Below are 12,925 nucleotides of genomic sequence, written 5' to 3' on the forward strand. Positions count from 1 at the left end.
CCATGCTGCGCTGATTAGGGTCGTAACAGAGCAGAAGGTGACTGTTTGCACCTTGGGAAGCTCTTCTTGGGCCGGCCGAAGTGGCCGAGCGCTTCTAGACGCTACAGTCTGGAACCGCGCGACCGCTACGGTCGCAGGTTCGAATCCTGCCTCGGGCATGGATGTGTGTGATGTCCTTACGTTAGTTAGGTTTAAGTAGTTCTAAGTTCTAGGGGACTGATGACCTGAGATGTTAAGTTCCATAGTGCTCAGAGCTCTTCTTGGGGGCGCGCAATCCTTCAAACTGCGCGGAGCGGCACGCCTCAACTCTAAGCTGGCGCAGCTGTTGCTGTGAACAGCTTTGATACTGCCGCTACTTCTACTGCCAGTGCCGAGCCGACAGAAGTGTGCTGATTCTTGAGACACAGCGACTGGCGGCTTGGCCGGTCAGCAGCGCCTTGTGAAGGCTCCATTAGAAGCAATGTTCCGCCAGCGGTGGCCCAGTGCGGCGACTACTGTGGGAAACTTGGTTTGGGAGTGAGGGGGATGATGGACGGTAGGGTGGGAGAGTAACAGATGCGAGGCGAGCGAGTACACAGTTCCGTTAAGCGGTCGTTCGGTTGACCGACGTTCGGATAATCGACGCTCTACTGTATTATTATTCTCTGTGGGAATGGTTTGTCTCTGTAGTGAAAGTAAGGCCGCATAGTAATGAAATGTTAAGAATCATATCCCACTTGAAAGTAAGGTCGCATAGCAGTGAAATGTTAAGAAGCAAATCCCACAGGTATGGAAACACTGGAATATGTTTGGAGGCGTTTGGTCAAGGTGTCATTGACGTATCCACCCGCCCCCATTTCCTTGAGTTTTACTCTGCCCACGCTGTAGAAGGGGTACTAATAAGAAAAAGTGTTACGTGCTGCGCCGTAGCTACGTAGAACATTTATCAGTAACCGAGCGCGAACGCGGAAGCGGGGCGAGCCGCCGCAACAAAAAGGAGCTCTTCGCAACTTCGCGGCAATTTGACGTTGCGTCGCTGCGTGGAGTTGGCGGAGTTTGTGGAGCGGCGACGGGCGCCCCGCGGCGGTGTTTACCGCCCCCGGCGCGGCGGCTGGCCGCGTCCAGGCCGTGGGCTCTGCCGGCTGCGCTTCCATTTGCCTGATGGCGTTCGTTACGCTAATGGAGGACGTCGCCGACGCCGACGCCGTCGCCGTAGGGTAAATTTGTTCTTGCCGAGTGGCAGCGGCGGCAGCGGCCGGTGGACGCGCCTCGGCGGCTACGGGGGCGCTCTGGGGCAGGAGCCGCCTGCCACGCCACGACACGACAGACACCGGCCGCGTGTCCGAGCCACTGACAGCACTCCAGCTGAAAGGCGGACAGTCGAGTAGCGCCGTTTTAAGATCGACCTTTGATGTCTGAAAAGTTAAATATTCTTGGAACGATACTAGAGAACGGTTAGTTAGAAACTGAAGCGTGATGGTAGACTTATTCAGAATAAAGCTGCAACAGCCTATTGTTGATAAATCTTCCGGGTTATATGGCCGTGGTCCATGGAATTCTTCTATTGCTCGTGGTAGCACTTAAAACTGTAGTTTCAGAAAACTTAACTACATGGTCACATGACTGAATTGCATGTTCCGCAACGGCTGATTTATCTATTTTACCCAGTCGGCAAAGACTTTTGTGCTCCTTAACCCTCGTATTCACACTTCTTTTCGTAGTACCAATATAGACCTCGCCACAAGTACACGGAATTTTGTACACACCGCTAGATGATAATGGTGGCCTTCTATCTTTAACAGAACCAAGTACTTGTCCTATTTTTCTGGTAGGTTTGAATACCGGTTTCACTTTATGTTTCAGCAAAATTATGCCGATTCGATCTGTAACCTTACTAATGAAAGGTAAAGACCCCGTGTTCTTCCATTGTTGCGTACCATCCTTGTCCTTTGGCCTGCTGTAATTAGGTCTTAAAACTCTATTAATTTCTTTGTTAGAGTACCCATTCTTTTCGAAGGCCTGTTTCAGATGATTCAGTTCCGTATCCAGATGTTCCGGCGTACGAATCCGTTTTTCCTTGTCCACTAAACTTTTGATTACACCTATTTTTTGTTGTGGGTGATGATTGGAGTTCTTTAGGAATAGAATAATTCCATGGACCACGGCCACAAAACCCGGAAGAATTATGAACAACAGTACCATCCGGTCGTGAAAGCCTTCATTGTATGACTGCAACTGACTGTTCGCAGCTCTCCCCATTACAACTGAGGTTACTGACAATCCCAAGTAGCTAGCTATAGGTGATTTTGTTACATGTGTAATTCGTAATAACAGGTACTGAATATTTTTGCTGTTAAACGCAATGAAGCAGTTCAGCGTCACGTTGATGTACAAACAGCTTTCTTTAAAAATTTGACTAAGCTACAGTTGATCCGGAGGCATCTTAAGAACATTCAATTAAGAAACTGCCTGTTGCGTTCGGTGTCGGGGTCTTCGGCCGGCGTTTGTTGGACGATTTTTCTGCAGCACGAGTGGCTGGCATTGTCAAAACTTCACCCTCCATTGCTGGTGGCGGACTGGAAAAGAGCTCGTGGCCGCAGATGATATGTACCTGGTGCGCCAATGTCAAAGGGCTTTGCCGTGGTCATTACCTTGCGGTCTCCTCTTGCTGTCTGCAACGGTCGCTGGCTGTAACACCAGAATCCAGGATCCGTACACATCGACCCTTTCTTCTTTCTCGATGAAGCTATTCTCAAAATGGCTCTGAGCCACTATGGGACTTAACTTCTGAGGTCATCAGTCCCCTAGAACTTTGAACTACTTAAACCTAACTAACCTAAGGACATCACACACATCCATGCCCGAGGCAGGATTCGAACCTGCGACCGTAGCGGTCGCGCGGTTCCAGACTGCAGCGCCTAGAACCGCTCGGCCACAACGGCCGGCAGCTATTCTCACTGATATAAGAACGTAGACTTCCGCGGCCGGTGTCATAGTGATTAAAATTCTTCTGGGTATTATGGCGCGTCATTGCTAAAAACTGACAACAATAATAAACTAAAACCGACGTTTCGGCCGAATTGCAACGGCCTGCCTCAGGGCACGACTGGTTTTGCATGGGGATAGGTGCTTCTGTTTATTACAGACTATCGATGTCTGACGTCACTGTTGTAAATCTTTTAATTGGCCCTCTAATGCGATTGGCTAGTCATGACGTCAGACATCGATAGTCTGTAATAAATAGAAGCACATATCCCCATGCAAAACCAGTCGTGCCCTGAGGAAGGCCGTTGCAATTCGGGCGAAACGTCGCTTTTAGTTTATTATGTTGTCAGTTTTTAGCAATAACGTGGCATAATACCCAGAATTTTAATCACTATAGCTGTTCTCACATTTGAGTATTTCTGTAGCTTCTCTGAATAAGCGGGTGTGATAGCTCATCTCTACAGCAAGAAGTTCCGTGTCGGCGAATTTTTTTTATGTGTTCGGTCTCAAACGGCGCCAGCCATTCGCGCTGCCGAAACGTCACAAAAATGATCAAACAAACGTCAGCCGAAGAACCCGAGACAGAACCCGACTGGCAGTTTCACATTAAGTGGGAAGAAAAGCCTTAACAACTTAATAACTTTCATTTAATTGACGTCAACGGTATTGCTGCGGTGGTAACACCGGTTTCCGTCAGATCACCGAAGTTAATCGCTGTCGGGCTGGGCTAGCACTTGGATGGGTGACCATTCTGTCTGCTGTTGGCAAGCGGGGTGCACTCAGCCCTTGTGAGGCGAACTGAGGAGCTACTTGATGGAGAAGTAGCGGCTCCGGTCTCGTAAACTGACATACGGCCGGGAGAGCGGTGTGCTGACCACACGCCCCTCTATATCGGCATCCGGTGACGCCTGTGGACTTAAGGATGACATGACGCTCGGTCGGTACCGTTAGGCCTTCATGGCCTGTTCGGCTGGAGTTTAGTTAGTTGACGCTACAAGTCAGAACGCTGTTGACGTGCCTTCTAAGCGCCATGAACTTCCAGATCACACCTTTGATAACTTCAGTCTTCTGGAAGGATCTGAGAAGCGTCAGCGTAATAGAAGGTACACTAAGTGTCTTCAAATTGCTTATAATGGCGCTGCCGTAGCGACGTGTACAAAACCGGATACCCCACTTGTTGAGGCAGGCGTAGGAAACAGGTGCTCCAGTGTCACTGCTAGGGACCTTCTTTCGCCAACTCTGGTACACTACAATGTACAGCTGCCTTCGTCACACAAGTGTTGTCTCCACGGTTAGAGTTTACTGAGATGTCGCCGCAGATGCGGCCCTCGCCCACTGGCCAAGTCCGCTTACTTGTTGCACCCGCGAAATTCCCATCTCAGTGCGTGTGCTTGATACTCTTTGCTGGTAGTTGGAATCAACAAAACCATAGGCAAGGTCTTCATGGAATCCTCTGGCGGATACGATTAAATCGAGATGTCAGTAGTTGCGGCTCAGCACGTCCTCTCGTGGTTATTTCTGCAGGTTCCGCAGAACGTTAACCCCAATCCTCCTCCTTTCTTTCCTTCGTGCAGCCCCCCTCCCCTCGCCCCTTTCATTTCTTCTGTTCCACTAGCTGTTTTCAACGATTAGGAACCCAGACCGCTAAAACTAAACAAACAATGATCAGATTTATAGGATCGGGATAAGATTAGTCGAAGAAAAACCAACAACGGGGAACCACATACATTAGAAAATTCATAATCACTTTCAATTTTCGCTAAAACAAGGAATTACAACACATTGTACTTAGGCTGAGTGAAAAGTATACTTTACATAATATATAACATGTGGGAATGCAGTTGTGCTCGTACCTCATAAACGTTCTTAGAGTGCTTGTCTATAGGACTGAAGCCATATAAAATCCGAGCACTCGCTCTCAAGGCATACCACGTCTTGGTGACGTGTGGGTAAGCCGATCGTAGCGGTAAGTACGCTGCCAAATGATGCTACAGAAGACCACGCTGCCCAGCGATGAACGCCGTCACAAAGATGATAATTTTTTTTTGTTTTCATAATGCGGGGCCACAGTCGTAATATATTTCTGTAACGTCAGTACCGCCATTAGATTGTTGTTTATTTACAGCGTTACATTTACACTTACATAACAGTCTAATGACGGTACTGACTTTAAAGAGAAAGATGATACGCTAACTTCTTACGTGTGCCGTGCTTTTTAACTCTTCAGTCTTCCGTCTTCTGAACTTTCTAAGACACCAGTTTTCGTCTGTTTATAGGTTAACGTATTGTTCTGCCAATGGTGAAAGCTGTTATTAGCCACTAAAACTTCTTAATTTCACTCACAGGGCTCGGTAAATCATGTTAGACCATTGCCAGTGGTCTCTGCACGTCATAATCTGTATGCAGTATTGTCTGAGGCGACTCCACTCTGCAGCTGTTTAAAGCAGATAAAACGGTGAGATTGCTTTAAATTTACACCCCACAGTACGTGATATCTGTCCACACTTCAGGAAATTAAAAGTGGGTGAGGTATAAAGCAGATACAGTAATTGTCGTTGGCTCCACAAAGATGTAAGATTCCTTAGGTATCAGGAAAGGAACGACAGATAGCAAATTTATGGTTGTCATGTCGAGGAGCTTATAGCTGATTTCCTGAAAGCAGTTTAAATAACCTGTGGTATCGTGCACTGTCGATACCACGCGACGCCAGTGCACGTTCAGAATTTGGCAACAGCCACGGGACTGCGACGCCACTCTGTGACCGGCTGCTGGACACGCCCTTCTCAGCCCACGCTGCCAGTGCTCCCGCTGAATCGGCTTACGGCACGCCGCACGGTCCAGGTGCTCTCTGGCAATTGTCGTATAGCAGCAGTACGCCTGTACGGCCGGCAACCCTTCGGACAGAGAAGCATCGCACACTTACGTACCTCCAAGGCGTAGCCTCCCAGAACTTCGGCCACCAGTGACAGTCATATCGAAACCATTGGACGACGGGGCAAGCGGGCGCCTGCAGACGGCCTCCTCGCTGATCATCTACGTTCCTCTGCGTCACGTGCGCAGAAATACATGGAACCAAAACATTATGACCACCAGCTTAATAGCTTGTTTGTCCGTTTTTGGAACGAAGTACATCACTGATTCTGCGTGTCAGGGATCCGACAGTTCGTTGGTAAGTTTGTGGAGGTATGTGGTATTAGATATCTATGCATAGGTCATACATTTCGGAAAAATATCGGGCCTCTGATCTGCGTACGCGATGATGACGCCGATAGCGCCTCAGATGGGTTCCATAGCATTTACAGCAAGGTGAATGTGATAGCCGAGACATCAACATGAGTTCACTGTAATGTTCCTCAAACAACTGGCTCCGAGACAAGGACAGCTGTGCTGCTGAAAGATGACATAGCCGTAGAGGAAGACATCAAGCACGAAGGGATGCAGGTGGTTCGCAGCTGTGAGCGTGTCTTCAGTTACTAACAGAGGTCCCATGAAGGCACAGGAAAATATCTCCCGTAGCATAATATTGCTTCCACCAGCCTGCGTCCGTGGCACGCTGCACTTTCCGAGGCACCGTTCACCTCGATGACGGCGGTTGTGGACACGACCATCGACCTAGTGTAGCAGTGGCAAACTTCGTTGGATTAGTCTCTACGTCCCGTCATCTTAATTCACTTTATTTCTGCGACGCATGCCTGATAGAAGACCGTTTGTATTAATTTTTGTGAGAAGTTCTTGTTTCGTCAGAGTGCTGTTGTTTTCTTAATAAACCTTTCTCTTCTTCATCTGGAGCGTGCCGTCTCGTAGGCATCTCATTACGTGAGATATAGCATCCAGTCTAACCGTTGTTCCTCGACACTCGGAAGGTGTTACTATTGTGGACATACAGACTTGCCCTGGCTCTCGTACTGTTTCTTGATCTGGGTTTTGCTGCTGGAAATCAAGTTAAGTAAAGTTTATCAAAGTGCTCATCTTACTCTTTTGCTCTCGCCATACTACCCACCAGCTCCTTGGAATCCACCACTGGGACGCCCAAACAGCATCGAATTCCCCTCTAAATAAAACGTCGGACCTGTGATTACTTTATAAATGGGTTAATATGTTAGGTATTTGACGGAACATGTTAATAGCTAAGACGCAAAATCTTTATTACCGTGGTTTTATTAGTAAATGGTTTTTTAAACTACTCGTGATATTTATCTAAAGAAGCAGTTATATTTGGCTCTGTTGACAGCACTGGGTGAATTCATCGACAACTAACCCTGTTTTTTCTTTCGAAAAATTCAATGAAAGGGAATTTTTACAGAAAATATTCATTTACCCCATATATTATGGCAAAATATCGTATTTGTCATCAGTGCTTACATGCTGATATCTTACTGCATGAACAATGAACATTTAGTAAGCGATGTCCATTTAATTATTTTGTGGAACTGTAAGTGGGAAAAGGTTTAGAAAAGGTTTGAAATTGTGCTTAAAATTTGTTCAAAATAGGTAAGTGCTGTCATTGTCAAACACTGGATTAATGTAGTCTTGGTAATTGGCGCACTGTTTTAAGAAAAGCTAAGTTTTTTTGCATATAAATTTTTATGACGTCACATCTCGTAAATTGTGTGTCGTACAATGATGTAATTTTGCAGTTACATTGAATCGCATACGTGGATACTGTCTACAAAATACGTTGCGAGTGGAGTAAGTAGTGAAGAAGTAATAAATTGAAATTTAATGCCTGATGGTGAAATTTCACTGCATGAGCAGCGAAAGTGTGGTAAACAATAAAATTTTATTTTATTTTGTGACGTGTGTCTGCGAGAAAAAGTTTCAAGAAGGATTGAAACGATGCTTTAAGTTCGTTGAAAGTAGCTAAGTGACATTCTCAAATACTGGAAGAATATAATCTGGGGATATTGCGCGCTTTGAAGAACAGTGGCTGAAGACATATACAGTTCATGACTTTAATATTAGACTTACTGCGTTTCAAAAAAATGGTTCAAATGGCTCTGAGCACTATGGGACTTAACATCTGAGGTCATCAGTCCCCTAGAACTTACAACTACTTAAACCTAACTAACCTAAAGACATCACACACATCCATGCCCGAGGCAGGATTCGAACCTGCGACCGTAGCAGTCGCGCGGTTCCTGACTGAGCACCTAGAACCGCTAGACCACCGCGGCCGGCTGCTGCGTTTCGCCTTTAACGTTAAGATGATTGATCAGTAGATTATGACAACATTTTAAGTCTTTCGGTTAAGTCAGTAGTTATATGAAATAACGAAAATCAATTTTTTTTTTTTTTGTTGGCCCTGGAAGCCATCAGATATAACCTGCAACTGAGACTGGGTGATTGTTTCAGTCGTCTGCCAACACAATAAAAATCATCAGCACTGGCGGCAGAATACTTCCGGCATAAGAAGTCGCCCTCATTCTGAGGGCGGAGGAGAGGATAGAGGCTCAGGGTACTCTCTTGTCCTAGGGGTGAGAAACTGCCCCTAAAGCCGGAGGAATCAGCAGTGATCAACGGCATGAGGATGCAGAAGGCAAGGGAAACCATCTCATTGAAGACATATCTACAGGCCATGAGGCCCGCAGTTGGGAAAGTGTCATGATGATCCGTCTATTGGCAAAAAATTCCGAAGTAGTCCACGATTCGTATCTCCGGGAGGGGACTGCCAAGGAGGAGGTGATCATGAGAAAAAGACTGGATAACCAAAGGGAAATTCTGAGGCTCAATATACATATAGTGGGCGTCAGTGAAGTGAAATGGAAAGAAGGCAAGGAGATCTGGTCAGATGAGTATAGGTCAATATCAATAGCAGCAGAAAATGGTATAACGGGAGTAGAATTCGTTATGAATAAGAAGATAGACCAGAGAGTGAGTTATTGTGAAGAGTTCAGTGATAGGTTTATTCTCTTTAGCATCGGCAACAAACCAACACGTACAGTCACAGTTCAGGTATACATTCCGACGTCGCAGACAAGAAGTATGTGAGGATATTGAAAGAGTAATACAGTTCGTAAAGGGGGATGAAAATGTAATAGTCATTGGGTTGTAGGGGAAGGTGTAGAAGAAAAAGTTACAGGAGAAAACGGGCTTGGAACAAGGAATGAGAGAGGAGAAAACCAGTTAAGTTCAAAACCAGTTGAGTTCTGTAATAAATTTCACCTAGTAATAGCGAGTACTCTGTTCAAGAATCACAAGAGGAGATGGTATACTTGGAAAAGGCCCGGTGATCCGGGAAGATTTCAGTTAGATTACATCATGGTCAGGCAGAGATTCCGAAATCAGATACTGGACTGTAAGGCGTACCCAGAAACAGATATAGTCACATCACAATTCAGCAATTTTGAACAGTAGAGTGAAATTTAAGATAGTAGTCAGGAAGAATGAATACACAAAATTATGGGATGCACAAGTACTAAGGGATGGAGAATACGCTTGAAGTTCTCTGAGGCAATAGATACTGAGTTAAGGAATAGCTCAGTATGCAGTTCAGTTGAAGAGGAATGGACATATTCAAAAAGATCAATCACGGAAGCTGCGAAGAAAAACATAGGTACAAAAAAAGGTAACTGCGGAGAGACCATTGATAACAGAAGAAAAACTTCATTTGATCGGTGAAAGAAGAAAGCACAAAAATGTTCAGGGAAATTCTGGAATGCAGAAACACAAATCGCTTAGGAATGAAATTAAATAGGAAGTGCGGGGAAGCTAAGGCGAAAGGGCTGCATGAAAAAAATGTGAAGAAATCTTAAAAACAACGATTGTCGGAAGAACTGACTCAGCACATATAAAAGTCAAAAGAAGCTTCTGTGAAATTAAAAGCAAGGATGATGACATTGTTACATGCAGAGGGGAGGGCAGATACATAAGTGGAAAGAGTACACTGAAGGTCTGTATGAGGGGAAAGACTTGTCTGATGACGTGATAGATGAAGAAACAGGAGTTGATATAGAAGAGATACAGGATCCGGTATCGGAATCAGAATTTAAAAGAACTTTGGAAGACTTAAGATCAAATAAGGCATAAGAGATAGGTAATATTTGATCAGAGTTACTAAAATCAGTGGTGGAAATGGCATCAAAACGACTATTCATGTTGATGTGTAGAATGTATGAGTCTGGCGATATACCATGTGATTTTCTGAAAAACATCCACACAATGCCGAAGACTGCAAGAGCCGGCAAGTGAGAGAATTTTCGCACAATCTGCTTAACAGCTGATGCATCCATGTTGCTGACAAGAATAATATACAGACGAATGGAAAAGAAAATTGAGGATCTGTTAGACGACAATGAGTTTGGACTTAGGAAAGGTAAAGGCACCAGAGAAGCAATTATAACGCTGTGGTTGATAATAGAAGCACGACTAAAGAGTAATCAAGACACATTCTTAGGATTTGTCGACCTGGAAAAAGCGTTGGACAATTTCAAATGGTGCAACATGTTCCAAATTCTGAGAAAAATAGGGGTAAACTATAACGAAAGACGTGTAATATGCAATATGTACAAGAGCCAAGGGGCAAAAAGAAGAGTGGATGACCAAAAACGAAGTGCTCGGATCAAAACGGGTGTAAGATAGGGAAGTACTCTTTCGACCTTACTGTTCAACTTATACAACGAAGAAGCAATGACAGAAATAAAAGAAAGGTCCGGAGTGGAGTTAAAATTAAAGGTGATACGATTCGCTGATGGCATTGCTATCTTCAGTTAAAGTCAAGAAAATTACAGGATCTGCCGAATGGAATGAACAATCTAATGAGTACTGAATATGGATTGATAGTAAACCGAAGAAAGACTTAAGTCGTGAGAAGTAGCAGAAATGAGAAGAGCGAGAAACTTATCATCAGGATTGATGGTTACGAAGTAGATGAAATTAAGTAATTCTGCTATCTAGGCAGCAAAATAACCAATGATAGACAGAGGAAGGAGGATATCAAAAGCAGACTAGCAATGACAAAAAGAGCATTCCTGGCCAAGAGAAGTCTACTAGTATCAGACATTGGCCTTAATTTGAGGAAGAAATTTCTGAGGATGTACGTCTGGAGTACAGCATTGTATGGTAGTGAAACATGGTCTGTGGGAAAACCAGAACAGAAGAGAATCGAAGCATTTGAGATGTTGTGCTATAGACGAATGTTGAAAATTAGGTGGACTGATAAGGTAAGGAATGAGGAGGTTCTATGCAGAATCGGAGAGGAAAGGAATATGTGGAAAACACTGACAAGAAGAAGGGACAGCATAGTAGGACATCTGTTAAGACGTCACGAAATAACTTCCCTGGTACCAGAGGGAGCTGTAGAGGGAAAATCTGTAAAGGAAGACAGACGTTGGAATACATCCAGCAAATAATTGAGGACGTAGGTTGCAAGCGCTACTCTGAGATGAACAAGTTGGCGCAGGAGAGGAATTCGTGGCGGGCTGAAGACTGATGACTCAGAAGGAAAACAAAACGAACATAGATGCGAGTGCGGAATTGCGTCAAACAGGTGACTGAAAGGCCACAGGGGTAGCGTTGTAAGTACAGTTGTTAGAGTAATATTTTGTTTCCAGTACTTTTCAATGCCGTTTGCTGCTGTCACAATCCGATAAATCTAGGTGTGCCTTATCTTTGTTGGATCTGCTCCGAGGGAGGCATTTCTCTGGTAACTGAGGTCCGTTGCCACAGTAACTGAAATAAAAGCCGGCGCACGTCAGAGGCAGCAAAGCCGCCGCCGTCCTCAGGTGAGGCGCAGCAGAGAGCGGCGCCCGCGTGCCTCCGCCCCCCCCCCCCCCTCACCCCCCTGGTCGCTCGTGCCTCCGTCGGCTGAGTGGCTGGTCGGCGCTCGGACCGGGGGAAGCCACAGGGGGCTGGCCGGGGCAAGAAATCGGCTTTGAGGGCCGACCGGCTGCAAAGCTCTTTAGTGGGGGCGAGTAATGGCCCGCGACGCCCACCGTGCAGATACAATTACTGTCCGCTGTGTGCTCGCTGGCTGTCTGGACATCACCGCCACCACCTCCAACTCGCACAATAAACGCCCACCCCCACTTCACTTTCTCCCCACTGCTATTGGCCCCCCTCTGTCACTGCAGTGTCGGCTGCTCTTCCCACTGCTGGACGTCACAACATAGTGGTGAAGCGATCCGTGTCCCAGGCTACAGCTCATTCTGCTCACTGTGCGTGCCAGTATTGGGCAACCCCGGAACTATCCCATTTGCTTATGGTGTAATAACAGTATGACTCGCCCCAGTACGAGTATCTCTTCATTTTATTCTCATCATTCACACACGAGATTACGAAGAGTATTTGTAAAGTTTCAGTTACCACTTCAAAAAGTTACATTTACGTAATCAATTTTGTTTCGTTTCCTGGTGAAACTTTGGTTTAGCAGCAGCGTTAGGTTGACGTAGGGAAGTGACTGGGGATTCTGGGGCGCCAAAACATTTACCTATGCGCAGATCTTTTCCACTGGATTACAGTTACCAGTATCAAGAAAAACAGCTCCGAAAGTTTCGCATCGAAATGAGCACTGTAATCACAAAAAAGGTTTCGCAGTTGCCTTGTAATTAAATTCCTCGGCTCATGTGGGCACAAGTCTTGTGTGACAGAGCACACTCTTCCGTAACTCAGTTAACAGTAGAATTAAAACGAACTTCCAAGTTACATTACAAAAAAGCCTTGCTACAAGTGAACTCTGGCTTAAACTCCTCTAACTCCCAAAAAACAAAAACAAAAATAAAACAATCCACAGGTTGATTGAGCGGGAAACCAGACTCATGAAATAACATACACAACATTGCCAGGCGGCATTTTCAGGTAATTCAGTGTTGAAACAGCAAAAGAGAAGGCTGTCTGTAGGCTACGGTTACCTTAATTTGATACAAAGTCATAAAATTATTGGCTGTTTTTTGAAGGAAAAAGAATAACCGGTGTAACAAAAAATGTTATGTTAGAGGGTGTAAACTGTTTTAAAGTAGTAACGTAT

This window comes from Schistocerca serialis, chromosome 7, assembly GCF_023864345.2.
Source record: "Schistocerca serialis cubense isolate TAMUIC-IGC-003099 chromosome 7, iqSchSeri2.2, whole genome shotgun sequence".
NCBI lineage: Eukaryota > Metazoa > Arthropoda > Insecta > Orthoptera > Acrididae > Schistocerca > Schistocerca serialis.